Genomic DNA, 17,253 nt, shown 5'->3' on the forward strand with positions numbered 1-17,253 from the left:
CAAATTTTTACTGTAAGTTTATCAACTAGTTGTGTATCAGTAGTCCAATTTTGGAGAAGATCGGACCATTGTCCATGGAGTTATAAAGATTCTAGAAAAAAGGTAAAATTATCCGATAGCCAACTTTGAGCTGTTATATCTCCGGATTCAATAAACCGAATGCAATGAAATTTTGACCATTCATGACTTGTATAATGAGCTATGAAAAACCTTTGACTTAACTTAAAATTCTTAACACGGAAGAAAATTATAACGATTAGATTATTTGTCTAATAAAACACCAAATTATCCAAAACTTCAACATCGTTTCAAAATTCAAGATGCAAATTATAGTTCAATTAATTTTCCTCTAAATGACTTATATATAAATGTGTTTTGAAGGGAAGTTACAACATAGCCGCTAATAAATTGAGAAAGTAATGGGATGCATATTAGAAATTGATGAATTTACTAAAAAATCGTGAAATGAATGAAATCGTTATAACTTTTTCTCTTGTTAAAAAATTAAAGTTAAGTGAAACGTTTTTAAGAGTTCATCATATAAGTCATGAATGGTCAAAATTTCATTGCAATCAGTTCATTGAATCCGGAGATATAAAAGCTCAAAGTTGGCTATCGAATAATTATACCCTTTTTAAGAATCTTTATATTTTCGTGAAGAATAGCCCGAGCTTTTCCAAATTTGAACCACTGATACACAACTAGTTGATGAGCTTACAGTAAAAAATTGAGAATATTTGATGCCCTTTTCAAAAAGTTACAACGAGTTAAACATTTTTTGAAAAGTGAAAATTTTACCTGTCCCAGTTATTTTGAGTATCCCCTGTATCAACTCAGACAATATGTTCGTACCTGGAAGTAACCAATGTGGCTTCACAAAATCCAAATAGGAACTTTGTGTCATTTCTTGATCATCTATGATCGAAAAGAGCGTATTTATCCTATTCACGGTTACCCAGCGTACCCTGAACTGTCATTTCTTGATCATCTATGATCGAAAAGAGCGTTTTTATCCTATTCGCGGTTACCCAGCGTACACAGTAGCGTGCTAACATTTTGTACATTACATGACCTGGAAAACAAAACAAACACAAGATTTCTTTCCTTTACTGATGCACAGTAGCGCGTCAACACTGACTGATCGCATGGGTATGGTCATATATGCCATCAACGCTGATTTGCTGGAAAATATGCCAACTTAGACCTATATTCGTACCTGGAAATAACGATTATGGTACGGAAAAAGCCAAATACAAGACTGGTGTCATTTTTTGATGAACTACAATTGAAACAAGCGCTTTTATGCCATCGACGCAATGTTTCGTACCCTCAAGTAACTAAAATGGCCCGAGAAAGAACAAACACAAGATTTGTGTCCTTTTTGGGTGCACTTTGATCGAAATGAGCGCTTTTATGCCATTAACGCAAGATTTGTGTCATTTTGTGATGAACTATGATCAAAATGAGCGCTTTTATGCCATCAACGCATATTTAAACGCTGCAATAGGAGCTTCAAACACTTTAGGGGTAGCCTAGCATACACAGTAACGCGGTAACATTGACTGATTGCATGGGATTGCTAACGCTGACTTGCTTGGGCATATATCAACTCAGACAATATGTTCGTACCTGGAAGTAACCAATGTGACCCCACAATATCCAAATAGGAACTTTGTGTCATTTCTTAATCATCTATGATCGAAAAGAGCGTTTTTATCCTATTCACGGTTACCCAGCGTACACAGTAGCGTGCTAACATTTTGTACATTACATGACATGAAAAACAAAACAAACACAAGATTTCTTTCCTTTTCTGATGCACAGTAGCGCGTCAACACCTACTGATTGCATGGGAATGGTCATATATGCCATCAACGCTGATTTGCTGGAAAATATGCTAGCTTAGACCTATATTCGTACCTGGAAATAACGATTATGGTACGGAAAAAGCCAAATACAAGACTGGTGTCATTTTTTGATGAACTACAATTGAAACAAGCGCTTTTATGCCATCGACGCAATGTTTCGTACCCTGAAGTAACTAAAATGGCCCGAGAAAGAACAAACACAAGATTTGTGTCCTATTCGGGTGCACTTTGATCGAAATGAGCGCTTTTATGCCATTAACGCAAGATTTGTGTCATTTCTTGATGAACTATGATCAAAATGAGCGCTTTTATGCCATCAACGCATATTTAAACGCTGCAATAGGAGCTTCGGACACTTTAGGGGTAACCTAGCATACACAGTAACGCGGTAACATTGACTGATTGCATGGGATTGCTAACGCTGACTTGCTTGGGCATATATCAACTCAGACAATATGTTCGTACCTGGAAGTAACCAATGTGGCTCCACAAAATCCAAATAGGAACTTTGTGTCATTTCTTGATCATCTATGATCGAAAAGAGCGTATTTATCCTATTCACGGTTACCCAGTGTACCCTGAACTGTCATTTCTTGATCATCTATGATCGAATAGAGCTAAAAGTTACTAAAATGGCCCGAGAAAGAACAAACACAAGATTTGTGTCCTTTTTGGGTGCACTTTGAAACAAGCGCTTTTATGGCATCAACACAATGCTTCGTACCTTGAAGTAACTAAAATGGCCCGAGAAAGAACAAACACAAGATTATGGCATCAACGCAATGCTTCGTACCTTAAAGTAACTAAAATGGCCCGAGAAAGAACAAACACAAGATTTGTGTCCTTTTTGGGTGCACTTTGGTCGAAATTAGCGCTTTTATGCCATTAACGCAAGATTTGCGCTTAACGCGGTAACATTGACTGATTGCATGGGATTGCTAACGCTGACTTGCTTGGGCATATATTAACTCAGACAATATGTTCGTACCTGGAAGTAACCAATGTGGCTTCACAAAATCCAAATAGGAACTTTGTGTCATTTCTTGATCAACTATGATCGAAAAGAGCGTATTTATTTTATTCACGGTTACCCAGCGTACCCTGAACTGTCATTTGGTGTCATTTTTTGATGAACTACAATTGAAACAAGCGCTTTATGCCATCGACGCAATGTTTCGAACCCTGAAGCAACTAAAATGGCCCGTGTGGTAGTTTAGCACATCAATAAGTAGGCCGAGGTCTTGGAATTATCATTATTAGTCGAGACGTCAACTGGATAAGTACCATAGCCCGAGAAAGAACAAACACAATATTTGTGTCCTTTTTGGGTGCACTTTGATCGAAATGACACTTTAGGGGTAACCTAGCATACACAGTAACGCGGTAACATTGTCTGATTGCATGGGATTGCTAACGCTGACTTGCTTGGGCATATATCAACTCAGGCAATATGTTCGTACCTGGAAGTAACCAATGTGGCTCCACAAAATCCAAATAGGAACTTTGTGTCATTTCTTGATCATCTATGATCGAAAAGAGCGTATTTATCCTATTCACGGTTACCCAGCGTACCCTGAACTGTCATTTCTTGATCATCTATGATCGAATAGAGCTAAAAGTTACTAAAATGGCCCGAGAAAGAACAAACACAAGATTTGTGTCCTTTTTGGGTGCACTTTGAAACAAGCGCTTTTATGGCATCAACACAATGCTTCGTACCTTGAAGTAACTAAAATGGCCCGAGAAAGAACAAACACAAGATTATGGCATCAACGCAATGCTTCGTACCTTAAAGTAACTAAAATGGCCCGAGAAAGAACAAACACAAGATTTGTGTCCTTTTTGGGTGCACTTTGGTCGAAATTAGCGCTTTTATGCCATTAACGCAAGATTTGCGCTTAACGCGGTAACATTGACTTAACGCGGTAACATGGGATTGCTAACGCTGACTTGCTTGGGCATATACAGGGGTTACTCAAAATAACTGGGACAGGTAAAATTTTCACTTTTCAAAAAATGTTCAACTCGCCGTAACTTTTCGAAAAGTGCATCAAATATTCTCAAATTTTTACTGTAAGTTTATCAACTAGTTGTGTATCAGTAGTCCAATTTTGGAGAAGATCGGACCATTGTCCATGGAGTTATAAAGATTCTAGAAAAAAGGTAAAATTATCCGATAGCCAACTTTGAGCTGTTATATCTCCGGATTCAATAAACCGAATGCAATGAAATTTTGACCATTCATGACTTGTATAATGAGCTATGAAAAACCTTTGACTTAACTTAAAATTCTTAACACGGAAGAAAATTATAACGATTAGATTATTTGTCTAATAAAACACCAAATTATCCAAAACTTCAACATCGTTTCAAAATTCAAGATGCAAATTATAGTTCAATTAATTTTCCTCTAAATGACTTATATATAAATGTGTTTTGAAGGGAAGTTACAACATAGCCGCTAATAAATTGAGAAAGTAATGGGATGCATATTAGAAATTGATGAATTTACTAAAAAATCGTGAAATGAATGAAATCGTTTTTTCTGAAATGAATGAAATCGTTTTTCTCTTGTTAAAAAATTAAAGTTAAGTGAAACGTTTTTAAGAGTTCATCATATAAGTCATGAATGGTCAAAATTTCATTGCAATCAGTTCATTGAATCCGGAGATATAAAAGCTCAAAGTTGGCTATCGAATAATTATACCCTTTTTAAGAATCTTTATATTTTCGTGAAGAATAGCCCGAGCTTTTCCAAATTTGAACCACTGATACACAACTAGTTGATGAGCTTACAGTAAAAAATTGAGAATATTTGATGCCCTTTTCAAAAAGTTACAACGAGTTAAACATTTTTTGAAAAGTGAAAATTTTACCTGTCCCAGTTATTTTGAGTATCCCCTGTATCAACTCAGACAATATGTTCGTACCTGGAAGTAACCAATGTGGCTTCACAAAATCCAAATAGGAACTTTGTGTCATTTCTTGATCATCTATGATCGAAAAGAGCGTATTTATCCTATTCACGGTTACCCAGCGTACCCTGAACTGTCATTTCTTGATCATCTATGATCGAAAAGAGCGTTTTTATCCTATTCGCGGTTACCCAGCGTACACAGTAGCGTGCTAACATTTTGTACATTACATGACCTGGAAAACAAAACAAACACAAGATTTCTTTCCTTTACTGATGCACAGTAGCGCGTCAACACTGACTGATCGCATGGGTATGGTCATATATGCCATCAACGCTGATTTGCTGGAAAATATGCCAACTTAGACCTATATTCGTACCTGAAAATAACGATTATGGTACGGAAAAAGCCAAATACAAGACTGGTGTCATTTTTTGATGAACTACAATTGAAACAAGCGCTTTTATGCCATCGACGCAATGTTTCGTACCCTCAAGTAACTAAAATGGCCCGAGAAAGAACAAACACAAGATTTGTGTCCTTTTTGGGTGCACTTTGATCGAAATGAGCGCTTTTATGCCATTAACGCAAGATTTGTGTCATTTTGTGATGAACTATGATCAAAATGAGCGCTTTTATGCCATCAACGCATATTTAAACGCTGCAATAGGAGCTTCAAACACTTTAGGGGTAGCCTAGCATACACAGTAACGCGGTAACATTGACTGATTGCATGGGATTGCTAACGCTGACTTGCTTGGGCATATATCAACTCAGACAATATGTTCGTACCTGGAAGTAACCAATGTGACCCCACAATATCCAAATAGGAACTTTGTGTCATTTCTTAATCATCTATGATCGAAAAGAGCGTTTTTATCCTATTCACGGTTACCCAGCGTACACAGTAGCGTGCTAACATTTTGTACATTACATGACATGAAAAACAAAACAAACACAAGATTTCTTTCCTTTTCTGATGCACAGTAGCGCGTCAACACCTACTGATTGCATGGGAATGGTCATATATGCCATCAACGCTGATTTGCTGGAAAATATGCTAGCTTAGACCTATATTCGTACCTGGAAATAACGATTATGGTACGGAAAAAGCCAAATACAAGACTGGTGTCATTTTTTGATGAACTACAATTGAAACAAGCGCTTTTATGCCATCGACGCAATGTTTCGTACCCTGAAGTAACTAAAATGGCCCGAGAAAGAACAAACACAAGATTTGTGTCCTATTCGGGTGCACTTTGATCGAAATGAGCGCTTTTATGCCATTAACGCAAGATTTGTGTCATTTCTTGATGAACTATGATCAAAATGAGCGCTTTTATGCCATCAACGCATATTTAAACGCTGCAATAGGAGCTTCGGACACTTTAGGGGTAACCTAGCATACACAGTAACGCGGTAACATTGACTGATTGCATGGGATTGCTAACGCTGACTTGCTTGGGCATATATCAACTCAGACAATATGTTCGTACCTGGAAGTAACCAATGTGGCTCCACAAAATCCAAATAGGAACTTTGTGTCATTTCTTGATCATCTATGATCGAAAAGAGCGTATTTATCCTATTCACGGTTACCCAGTGTACCCTGAACTGTCATTTCTTGATCATCTATGATCGAATAGAGCTAAAAGTTACTAAAATGGCCCGAGAAAGAACAAACACAAGATTTGTGTCCTTTTTGGGTGCACTTTGAAACAAGCGCTTTTATGGCATCAACACAATGCTTCGTACCTTGAAGTAACTAAAATGGCCCGAGAAAGAACAAACACAAGATTATGGCATCAACGCAATGCTTCGTACCTTAAAGTAACTAAAATGGCCCAAGAAAGAACAAACACAAGATTTGTGTCCTTTTTGGGTGCACTTTGGTCGAAATTAGCGCTTTTATGCCATTAACGCAAGATTTGCGCTTAACGCGGTAACATTGACTGATTGCATGGGATTGCTAACGCTGACTTGCTTGGGCATATATTAACTCAGACAATATGTTCGTACCTGGAAGTAACCAATGTGGCTTCACAAAATCCAAATAGGAACTTTGTGTCATTTCTTGATCAACTATGATCGAAAAGAGCGTATTTATTTTATTCACGGTTACCCAGCGTACCCTGAACTGTCATTTGGTGTCATTTTTTGATGAACTACAATTGAAACAAGCGCTTTATGCCATCGACGCAATGTTTCGAACCCTGAAGCAACTAAAATGGCCCGTGTGGTAGTTTAGCACATCAATAAGTAGGCCGAGGTCTTGGAATTATCATTATTAGTCGAGACGTCAACTGGATAAGTACCATAGCCCGAGAAAGAACAAACACAATATTTGTGTCCTTTTTGGGTGCACTTTGATCGAAATGACACTTTAGGGGTAACCTAGCATACACAGTAACGCGGTAACATTGTCTGATTGCATGGGATTGCTAACGCTGACTTGCTTGGGCATATATCAACTCAGGCAATATGTTCGTACCTGGAAGTAACCAATGTGGCTCCACAAAATCCAAATAGGAACTTTGTGTCATTTCTTGATCATCTATGATCGAAAAGAGCGTATTTATCCTATTCACGGTTACCCAGCGTACCCTGAACTGTCATTTCTTGATCATCTATGATCGAATAGAGCTAAAAGTTACTAAAATGGCCCGAGAAAGAACAAACACAAGATTTGTGTCCTTTTTGGGTGCACTTTGAAACAAGCGCTTTTATGGCATCAACACAATGCTTCGTACCTTGAAGTAACTAAAATGGCCCGAGAAAGAACAAACACAAGATTATGGCATCAACGCAATGCTTCGTACCTTAAAGTAACTAAAATGGCCCGAGAAAGAACAAACACAAGATTTGTGTCCTTTTTGGGTGCACTTTGGTCGAAATTAGCGCTTTTATGCCATTAACGCAAGATTTGCGCTTAACGCGGTAACATTGACTTAACGCGGTAACATGGGATTGCTAACGCTGACTTGCTTGGGCATATACAGGGGTTACTCAAAATAACTGGGACAGGTAAAATTTTCACTTTTCAAAAAATGTTCAACTCGCCGTAACTTTTCGAAAAGTGCATCAAATATTCTCAAATTTTTACTGTAAGTTTATCAACTAGTTGTGTATCAGTAGTCCAATTTTGGAGAAGATCGGACCATTGTCCATGGAGTTATAAAGATTCTAGAAAAAAGGTAAAATTATCCGATAGCCAACTTTGAGCTGTTATATCTCCGGATTCAATAAACCGAATGCAATGAAATTTTGACCATTCATGACTTGTATAATGAGCTATGAAAAACCTTTGACTTAACTTAAAATTCTTAACACGGAAGAAAATTATAACGATTAGATTATTTGTCTAATAAAACACCAAATTATCCAAAACTTCAACATCGTTTCAAAATTCAAGATGCAAATTATAGTTCAATTAATTTTCCTCTAAATGACTTATATATAAATGTGTTTTGAAGGGAAGTTACAACATAGCCGCTAATAAATTGAGAAAGTAATGGGATGCATATTAGAAATTGATGAATTTACTAAAAAATCGTGAAATGAATGAAATCGTTTTTTCTGAAATGAATGAAATCGTTTTTCTCTTGTTAAAAAATTAAAGTTAAGTGAAACGTTTTTAAGAGTTCATCATATAAGTCATGAATGGTCAAAATTTCATTGCAATCAGTTCATTGAATCCGGAGATATAAAAGCTCAAAGTTGGCTATCGAATAATTATACCCTTTTTAAGAATCTTTATATTTTCGTGAAGAATAGCCCGAGCTTTTCCAAATTTGAACCACTGATACACAACTAGTTGATGAGCTTACAGTAAAAAATTGAGAATATTTGATGCCCTTTTCAAAAAGTTACAACGAGTTAAACATTTTTTGAAAAGTGAAAATTTTACCTGTCCCAGTTATTTTGAGTATCCCCTGTATCAACTCAGACAATATGTTCGTACCTGGAAGTAACCAATGTGGCTTCACAAAATCCAAATAGGAACTTTGTGTCATTTCTTGATCATCTATGATCGAAAAGAGCGTATTTATCCTATTCACGGTTACCCAGCGTACCCTGAACTGTCATTTCTTGATCATCTATGATCGAAAAGAGCGTTTTTATCCTATTCGCGGTTACCCAGCGTACACAGTAGCGTGCTAACATTTTGTACATTACATGACCTGGAAAACAAAACAAACACAAGATTTCTTTCCTTTACTGATGCACAGTAGCGCGTCAACACTGACTGATCGCATGGGTATGGTCATATATGCCATCAACGCTGATTTGCTGGAAAATATGCCAACTTAGACCTATATTCGTACCTGAAAATAACGATTATGGTACGGAAAAAGCCAAATACAAGACTGGTGTCATTTTTTGATGAACTACAATTGAAACAAGCGCTTTTATGCCATCGACGCAATGTTTCGTACCCTCAAGTAACTAAAATGGCCCGAGAAAGAACAAACACAAGATTTGTGTCCTTTTTGGGTGCACTTTGATCGAAATGAGCGCTTTTATGCCATTAACGCAAGATTTGTGTCATTTTGTGATGAACTATGATCAAAATGAGCGCTTTTATGCCATCAACGCATATTTAAACGCTGCAATAGGAGCTTCAAACACTTTAGGGGTAGCCTAGCATACACAGTAACGCGGTAACATTGACTGATTGCATGGGATTGCTAACGCTGACTTGCTTGGGCATATATCAACTCAGACAATATGTTCGTACCTGGAAGTAACCAATGTGACCCCACAATATCCAAATAGGAACTTTGTGTCATTTCTTAATCATCTATGATCGAAAAGAGCGTTTTTATCCTATTCACGGTTACCCAGCGTACACAGTAGCGTGCTAACATTTTGTACATTACATGACATGAAAAACAAAACAAACACAAGATTTCTTTCCTTTTCTGATGCACAGTAGCGCGTCAACACCTACTGATTGCATGGGAATGGTCATATATGCCATCAACGCTGATTTGCTGGAAAATATGCTAGCTTAGACCTATATTCGTACCTGGAAATAACGATTATGGTACGGAAAAAGCCAAATACAAGACTGGTGTCATTTTTTGATGAACTACAATTGAAACAAGCGCTTTTATGCCATCGACGCAATGTTTCGTACCCTGAAGTAACTAAAATGGCCCGAGAAAGAACAAACACAAGATTTGTGTCCTATTCGGGTGCACTTTGATCGAAATGAGCGCTTTTATGCCATTAACGCAAGATTTGTGTCATTTCTTGATGAACTATGATCAAAATGAGCGCTTTTATGCCATCAACGCATATTTAAACGCTGCAATAGGAGCTTCGGACACTTTAGGGGTAACCTAGCATACACAGTAACGCGGTAACATTGACTGATTGCATGGGATTGCTAACGCTGACTTGCTTGGGCATATATCAACTCAGACAATATGTTCGTACCTGGAAGTAACCAATGTGGCTCCACAAAATCCAAATAGGAACTTTGTGTCATTTCTTGATCATCTATGATCGAAAAGAGCGTATTTATCCTATTCACGGTTACCCAGTGTACCCTGAACTGTCATTTCTTGATCATCTATGATCGAATAGAGCTAAAAGTTACTAAAATGGCCCGAGAAAGAACAAACACAAGATTTGTGTCCTTTTTGGGTGCACTTTGAAACAAGCGCTTTTATGGCATCAACACAATGCTTCGTACCTTGAAGTAACTAAAATGGCCCGAGAAAGAACAAACACAAGATTATGGCATCAACGCAATGCTTCGTACCTTAAAGTAACTAAAATGGCCCGAGAAAGAACAAACACAAGATTTGTGTCCTTTTTGGGTGCACTTTGGTCGAAATTAGCGCTTTTATGCCATTAACGCAAGATTTGCGCTTAACGCGGTAACATTGACTGATTGCATGGGATTGCTAACGCTGACTTGCTTGGGCATATATTAACTCAGACAATATGTTCGTACCTGGAAGTAACCAATGTGGCTTCACAAAATCCAAATAGGAACTTTGTGTCATTTCTTGATCAACTATGATCGAAAAGAGCGTATTTATTTTATTCACGGTTACCCAGCGTACCCTGAACTGTCATTTGGTGTCATTTTTTGATGAACTACAATTGAAACAAGCGCTTTATGCCATCGACGCAATGTTTCGAACCCTGAAGCAACTAAAATGGCCCGTGTGGTAGTTTAGCACATCAATAAGTAGGCCGAGGTCTTGGAATTATCATTATTAGTCGAGACGTCAACTGGATAAGTACCATAGCCCGAGAAAGAACAAACACAATATTTGTGTCCTTTTTGGGTGCACTTTGATCGAAATGACACTTTAGGGGTAACCTAGCATACACAGTAACGCGGTAACATTGTCTGATTGCATGGGATTGCTAACGCTGACTTGCTTGGGCATATATCAACTCAGGCAATATGTTCGTACCTGGAAGTAACCAATGTGGCTCCACAAAATCCAAATAGGAACTTTGTGTCATTTCTTGATCATCTATGATCGAAAAGAGCGTATTTATCCTATTCACGGTTACCCAGCGTACCCTGAACTGTCATTTCTTGATCATCTATGATCGAATAGAGCTAAAAGTTACTAAAATGGCCCGAGAAAGAACAAACACAAGATTTGTGTCCTTTTTGGGTGCACTTTGAAACAAGCGCTTTTATGGCATCAACACAATGCTTCGTACCTTGAAGTAACTAAAATGGCCCGAGAAAGAACAAACACAAGATTATGGCATCAACGCAATGCTTCGTACCTTAAAGTAACTAAAATGGCCCGAGAAAGAACAAACACAAGATTTGTGTCCTTTTTGGGTGCACTTTGGTCGAAATTAGCGCTTTTATGCCATTAACGCAAGATTTGCGCTTAACGCGGTAACATTGACTTAACGCGGTAACATGGGATTGCTAACGCTGACTTGCTTGGGCATATATCAACTCAGACAATATGTTCGTACCTGGAAGTAACCAATGTGGCTTCACAAAATCCAAATAGGAACTTTGTGTCATTTCTTGATCATCTATGATCGAAAAGAGCGTATTTATCTTATTCACGGTTACCCAGCGTACCCTGAACTGTCATTTGGTGTCATTTTTTGATGAACTACAATTGAAACAAGCGCTTTATGCCATCGACGCAATGTTTCGTACTCATTATTAGTCGAGACGTCAACTGGATAAGTACCATAGCCCGAGAAAGAACAAACACAATATTTGTGTCCTTTTTGGGTGCACTTTGATCGAAATGACACTTTAGGGGTAACCTAGCATACACAGTAACGCGGTAACATTGTCTGATTGCATGGGATTGCTAACGCTGACTTGCTTGGGCATATATCAACTCAGGCAATATGTTCGTACCTGGAAGTAACCAATGTGGCTCCACAAAATCCAAATAGGAACTTTGTGTCATTTCTTGATCATCTATGATCGAAAAGAGCGTATTTATCCTATTCACGGTTACCCAGCGTACCCTGAACTGTCATTTCTTGATCATCTATGATCGAATAGAGCTAAAAGTTACTAAAATGGCCCGAGAAAGAACAAACACAAGATTTGTGTCCTTTTTGGGTGCACTTTGAAACAAGCGCTTTTATGGCATCAACACAATGCTTCGTACCTTGAAGTAACTAAAATGGCCCGAGAAAGAACAAACACAAGATTATGGCATCAACGCAATGCTTCGTACCTTAAAGTAACTAAAATGGCCCGAGAAAGAACAAACACAAGATTTGTGTCCTTTTTGGGTGCACTTTGATCGAAATGAGCGCTTTTATGCCATTAACGCAAGATTTGTGTCATTTCTTGATGAACTATGATCAAAATGAGCGCTTTTATGCCATCAACGCATATTTAAACGCTGCAATAGGAGCTTCGGACACTTTAGGGGTAACCTAGCATACACAGTAACGCGGTAACATTGACTGATTGCATGGGATTGCTAACGCTGACTTGCTTGGGCATATATCAACTCAGACAACCTGGAAGTAACCAATGGGGCCCCACAATTTCCAAATAGGAACTTTGTGGCATTTCTTGATCATCTATGATCGAAAAAAGCGTTTTTATCCTATTCACGGTTACCCAGCGTACACAGTATTGCCCGTTGTGATGATTTATAGATTCCGACGCAAATTAATGATTAGGCTCATTTTCAGCGTAGGTGCGTTATAAATGTTTGCTTACAAAGCATCACCAAATGTGTGGCTAACAACACAGCGTAAAATATTCACAAGTACGCGGTCTGGTTTTATATCTGTGAGCCCACGCAAGAAAAATCCACGCAACTAATTTTCGCGCAGGAGTCTAAACAGGTGGAATCTCCGCAATAGCGTGCTAACATTTTGTACATTACATGACATGAAAAACAAACACAAGATTTCTTTCCTTTTCTGATGCACAGTAGCGCGTCAACACTGACTGATCGCATGGGAATGGTCATATATGCCATCAACGCTGATTTACTGGAAAATATGCCAACTTAGACCTATATTCGTACCTGGAAATAACGATTATGGTACGGAAAAAGCCAAATACAAGACTGGTGTCATTTTTTGATGAACTACAATTGAAACAAGCGCTTTTATGCCATCGACGCAATGTTTCGTACCCTGAAGTAACTAAAATGGCCCGAGAAAGAACAAACACAAGATTATGGCATCAACGCAATGCTTCGTACCTTAAAGTAACTAAAATGGCCCGAGAAAGAACAAACACAAGATTTGTGTCCTTTTTGGGTGCACTTTGATCGAAATGAGCGCTTTTATGCCATTAACGCAAGATTTGTGTCATTTCTTGATGAACTATGATCAAAACGAGCGCTTTTATGCCATCAACGCATATTTAAACGCTGCAATAGGAGCTTCGGACACTTTAGGGGTAACCTAGCATACACAGTAACGCGGTAACATTGACTGATTGCATGGGATTGCTAACGCTGACTTGCTTGGGCATATATCAACTCAGACAATATGTTCGTACCTGGAAGTAACCAATGTGGCCCCACAATTTCCAAATAGGAACTTTGTGGCATTTCTTGATCATCTATGATCGAAAAGAGCGTTTTTATCATATTCACGGTTACCCAGCGTACACAGTATTGCCCGTTGTGATGATTTATAGATTCCGACGCAAATTAATGATTAGGCTCATTTTCAGCGTAGGTGCGTTATAAATGTTTGCTTTCAAAGCAAAACTATCACCAAATGTGTGGCTAACAACACAGCGTAAAATATTCACAAGTACGCGGTCTGGTTTTATATCTGTGAGCTCACGCAAGAAAAATCCACGCAACTAATTTTCGCGCAGGAGTCTAAACAGGTGGAATCTCCGCAATAGCGTGCTAACATTTTGTACATTACATGACATGAAAAACAAACACAAGATTTCTTTCCTTTTCTGATGCACAGTAGCGCGTCAACACTGACTGATCGCATGGGAATGGTCATATATGCCATCAACGCTGATTTACTGGAAAATATGCCAACTTAGACCTATATTCGTACCTGGAAATAACGATTATGGTACGGAAAAAGCCAAATACAAGACTGGTGTCATTTTTTGATGAACTACAATTGAAACAAGCGCTTTTATGCCATCGACGCAATGTTTCGTACCCTGAAGTAACTAAAATGGCCCGAGAAAGAACAAACACAAGATTTGTGTCCTTTTCGGGTGCACTTTGATCGAAATGAGCGCTTTTATGCCATTAACGCAAGATTTGTGTCATTTCTTGATGAACTATGATCAAAATGAGCGCTTTTATGCCATCAACGCATATTTAAACGCTGCAATAGGAGCTTCGGACACTTCAGGGGTAACCTAGCATACACAGTAACGCGGTAACATTGACTGATTGCATGGGATTGCTAACGCTGACTTGCTTGGGCATATATCAACTCAGACAATATGTTCGTACCTGGAAGTAACCAATGTGGCTCCACAAAATCCTAATAGGAACTTTGTGTCATTTCTTGATCATCTATGATCGAAAAGAGCGTATTTATCCTATTCACGGTTACCCAGCGTACCCTGAACTGTCATTTCTTGATCATCGAAAAGAGCGTTTTTATCCTATTCACGGTTACCCAGCGTACACAGTAGCGTGCTAACATTTTGTACATTACATGACCTGGAAAACAAAACAAACACTGCCAACTTAGACCTATATTCGCACCTGGAAATAACGATTATGGTACGGAAAAAGCCAAATACAAGACTGATGAACTACAATTGAAACAAGCGCTTTTATGCCATCGACGCAATGTTTCGTACCCTGAAGTAACTAAAATGGCCCGAGAAAGAACAAACATAAGATTTGTGTCCTTTTTGGGTCCACTTTGATCGAAATGAGCGCTTTTATGCCATTAACGCAAGATTTGTGTCATTTCTTGATGAACTATGATCAAAATGAGCGCTTTTATGCCATCAACGCATATTTAAACGCTGCAATAGGAGCTTCGGACACTTTAGGGGTAACCTAGCATACACAGTAACGCGGTAACATTGACTGATTGCATGGGATTGCTAACGCTGACTTGCTTGGGCATATTGATATATGAGTTGATACTCAGACAATATTTTGTACAATACATGACCTGGAAAACAAAACAAACACAAGATTTCTTTCCTTTTCTGATGCACAGTAGCGCGTCAACACTGACTGATCGCATGGGAATGGTCATATTTGCCATCAACGCTGATTTGCTGGAAAATATGCCAACTTAGACCTATATTCGTACCTGGAAATAACGATTATGGTACGGAAAAAGCCAAATACAAGACTGGTGTCATTTTTTGATGAACTACAATTGAAACAAGCGCTTTTATGCCATCGACGCAATGTTTCGTACCCTGAAGTAACTAAAATGGCCCGAGAAAGAACAAACACAAGATTTGTGTCATTTCTTGATGAACTATGATCGACATTATCGCTTTTATGCCATTAACGCAAGATTTGTGTCATTTCTTGATGAACTATGATCAAAATGAGCGCTTTTATGCCATCAACGCATATTTAAACGCTACAATAGGAGCTTCGGACACTATAGGGGTAACCTAGCATACACAGTAACGCGGTAACATTGACTGATTGTATGGGATTGCTAACGCTGACTTGCTTGGGCATATGTCAACTCAGACAATATGTTCGTACCTGGAAGTAACCAATGTGGCTCCACAAAATCCAAATTTGTGTCATTTCTTGATCATCTATGATCGAAAAGAGCGTATTTATCCTATTCACGGTTACCCAGTGTACCCTGAACTGTCATTTCTTGATCATCTATGATCGAAAAGAGCTAAAAGTAACTAAAATAGCCCGAGAAAGAACAAACACAAGATTTGTGTCCTTTTTGGGTGCACTTTGAAACAAGCGCTTTTATGGCATCAACACAATGCTTCGTACCTTGAAGTAACTAAAATGACCCGAAAAAGAACAAACACAAGATTATGGCATCAACGCAATGCTTCGTACCTTAAAGTAACTAAAATGGCCCGAGAAAGAACAAACACAAGATTTGTGTCTTTTTTGGGTGCACTTTGCTCGAAATGAGCGCTTTTATGCCATTAACGCAAGATTTGTGTCATTTCTTGATGAACTATGATCAAAATGAGCGCTTTTATGCCATCAACGCATATTTAAACGCTGCAATAGGAGCTTCGGACACTTTAGAGGTAACCTAGCATACACAGTAACGCGGTAACATTGACTGATTTCATGGGATTGCTAACGCTGACTTGCTTGGGCATATATCAACTCAGACAATATGTTCGAACCTTGAAGTAACCAATGTGGCTCCACAAAATCCAAATAGGAACTTTGTGTCATTTCTTGATCATCTATGATCGAAAAGAGCGTATTTATCCTATTCACGGTTACCCAGCGTACCCTGAACTGTCATTTCTTGATCATCTATAGCTTCGGACACTATGAGGGTAACCTAGCATACACAGTAACGCGGTAACATTGACTGATTGCATGGGATTGCTAACGCTGACTTACTTGGGCATATATCAACTCAGACAATATTTTGTACAATACATGACCTGGAAAACAAAACAAACACAAGATTTCTTTCCTTTTCTGATGCACAGTAGCGCGTCAACACTGACTGATCGCATGGGAATGGTCATATATGCCATCAACGCTGATTTACTGGAAAATATGCCAACTTAGACCTATATTCGTACCTGGAAATAACGATTATGGTACGGAAAAAGCCAAATACAAGACTGGTGTCATTTTTTGATGAACTACAATTGAAACAAGCGCTTTTATGCCATCGACGCAATGTTTCGTACCCTGAAGTAACTAAAATGGCCCGAGAAAGAACAAACACAAGATTTGTGTCCTTTTCGGGTGCACTTTGATCGAAATGAGCGCTTTTATGCCATTAACGCAAGATTTGTGTCATTTCTTGATGAACTATGATCAAAATGAGCGCTTTTATGCCATCAACGC

The sequence above is a fragment of the Aedes albopictus genome, chromosome 2, assembly GCF_035046485.1.
Source record: "Aedes albopictus strain Foshan chromosome 2, AalbF5, whole genome shotgun sequence".
In the NCBI taxonomy this organism is placed as follows: Eukaryota; Metazoa; Arthropoda; class Insecta; order Diptera; family Culicidae; genus Aedes; species Aedes albopictus.